Source organism: Pinus tabuliformis, chromosome 2_1 (genome assembly GCF_031772625.1).
Source record: "Pinus tabuliformis cultivar Carrire ecotype Pingquan chromosome 2_1, CPIR1, whole genome shotgun sequence".
Classification (NCBI taxonomy): domain Eukaryota; kingdom Viridiplantae; phylum Streptophyta; class Pinopsida; order Pinales; family Pinaceae; genus Pinus; species Pinus tabuliformis.
The window spans coordinates 146,996,086-146,998,682 of NC_142299.1; positions in this window are offsets into that span (position 1 = coordinate 146,996,086).

Genomic DNA, 2,597 nt, shown 5'->3' on the forward strand with positions numbered 1-2,597 from the left:
ATGAGCTGCTAAGGGCTGAGGTCTACAAACAATTCATAGATGCAACACCAGCCCAGCAAGAAAGATTAATGTCGGTATATGACATTCAACAGGAGAAATTGCTCCTGAGCCACTTCAAGCCAAAGGGGCCGCAGCCTAAGACACCTGCAGATTTCATAAAGATAAGGGTGGAGGTCCTAGCCAGAGATATACATCCCATGGACCAGATTGAACTCCACAAGCAAACTGGGGAGATGGTCTATGCAACCCTAGTAGAGAAGGCCACCTTGGCCCATGAGCTGAAAGAGTCCTTAAAAAACACCAATACCCAGTTGGATTTTGAGAGATTGTCATCCCAAGCCAAAGACAATAGAATAAAGTCCTTGGAGGAGATCATCATCGATCTAGGACATGATCCTAGTGATCCAACGGGTGTGAAGGCCCTCATGAAGAAAAAAGATGATGACTTGAACGCATTAAAGAAGAGGTTGAAGCTGCAGCCCACAGAGCACCCTCAAACAGCAGAACTTCAAAAACAAAAACGGGCTGAGGACCAGCTAGACCTCCTAATGCAGCAAGACCAAAGGATTAGGGAACTGGAGAAAGAGATGGAAGGAACATTACAGGAAAAACAAGCAGATTCCACTTCCCAAGCTCCTCCAACTACATCAACAACAACAGCAACTTCAGGGGCAGTAGTTCCCCCCACAGCAGAAGCAGCAGGAACAACAGCAGCTCCAGATGCCAGCCCAAGTGTAGAGGAATTGACCAAGGCCGTCAAAGCATTGGAGCTCCAGGCAGATGAACTAAAGAAGGCCAAAGAAAAATTGGCAGAACTGGACTCCAAGTATACCAACTCCAAAATGACTGTAGCTGAACAGGGCAGAGAAATAAAGGCCCAAAGAGACAAGATAAAGGCCTTAGAAAAGGAGCTGAATCTAGAGACAACCATGGCTGACATAAAGAGAATCCTATGGGCTAAAATTGGCCAATCCATCAAACAGCAGTGGAGATCAATAAAAATAATGCATGAGCAGATGGATTTAATGGGCCAAGCTCAAGCAGAAATTCAGAGGGCCAAGACAGTGCTAGGAAACAAAACAGAACAGGCAAACAGGATGATAGACTTCCTGAATAGACAGGAAAGGGAAGAATTGGCGGCCATAGGCATTCCCAACAGAACAGAGGCTGTCCTCTCTGCCAAGAAGGCACTAACTCTAAGAAACTATATACAAACAGTAGAGAGGAAGTTTTTTGAAATACAAGCAGATGTGGAGGAGTACAAGGCCAAAATGGGAGTGTTACAAGCAAAAGGCCTGCCCAGCTTGCTAAGTGGTGCAGGAAAGCTGATCTCCCTAGATCAAATGGCCAACAGAATGGCAACCACTATTGAAAATAAGATTATTGCATTTGGAAGTTCATCTGAACCAGTAGAGCCTCCTACAGGACAGAGCTTATATGAAAAACTTGAAGGCATGTTCTTCATTGAGAATGAGGTGAATCACATGTTTGAGACCCCTCCCAATCTTTATAGACATATAGAGGCTGAAGAAACATTGATAAAAATACGCAGACATCAAATGCCTAAGGAGGATTGGTGGCAGTTTATGCTTCATATTTTGCCACGGTAACTCCAGTTGTTTGGTCACTGCCAGCTCAAAGTCACTTTAAAGACAAATAGCATGATAAAGTCAGCATTGAAAGCAGCTGAGTGATGACTCAGCATATAGACTCCAACAGCCAGCCAAAAGATAAAGAATTGCGCAAATTTAGACAACGTACCCTCAGCCGACTCCAACTGCCACCAGATCAACAGGCTCTGACCAATTTTGACAGCTAAAAGAGCGGAATTTATTACAGCATTAACTTTCTCAACTACTACACTCCAGCAGTTGGCAGGATATTAATGCAGCATGTACTCTTCATTTTAGATATTTTCTTGTGTAAACTTTCTATATATACTGCCCTTGGTAACGCATAAGGGTTGAGAATTTTCTCTCTAAGGCATGTATACTGTATATTTTCAGAAGAGTTCAATACAAAGAGCAACCTCAGCTCAGTGATTTTTTGGAAGTATGGTGTTTTGCTCATGATCTAAGTGCTGTTGCAGAATTCTTGTGCTGTTTGGTGGAACGATATGTTTTCTTAAATCTCTGTTTTGTTTTCCAATATTGTTACATGCTCATATTTTCATCAAATCTAGAAATAAAGAAAAAGAATAGTGCAGGATATGTTCCTTCACACCCTGTGCTCAATCTTATTTTGCTGTAAATGTTTTCTTCAGAGTTAAAGGGACATGAATTCTTAAATGCTCATGTTTTGTTTAAATCTATATTGTGAATGTTATTTAGAAATCCTTCACTGCTTCTAGGTAACATTATCTCTTCTTCACTATTTCAGTTTAATGAAAGATCCTTAAGTGCCTTTCATATACTGAACATATCACACTAAATCATAAATTCATAGCATCATTTCTCAGACAGTTACCCAGCTCTGCAATTTCATTACTTCATTAAATCAGCACACCAAACTAAAGGACCACTGACTCCATAGCCCAATGGACTAAAACACTTTGGAAAATACATAAACACCTTGACTGAAATTATCATCCAAGCAAA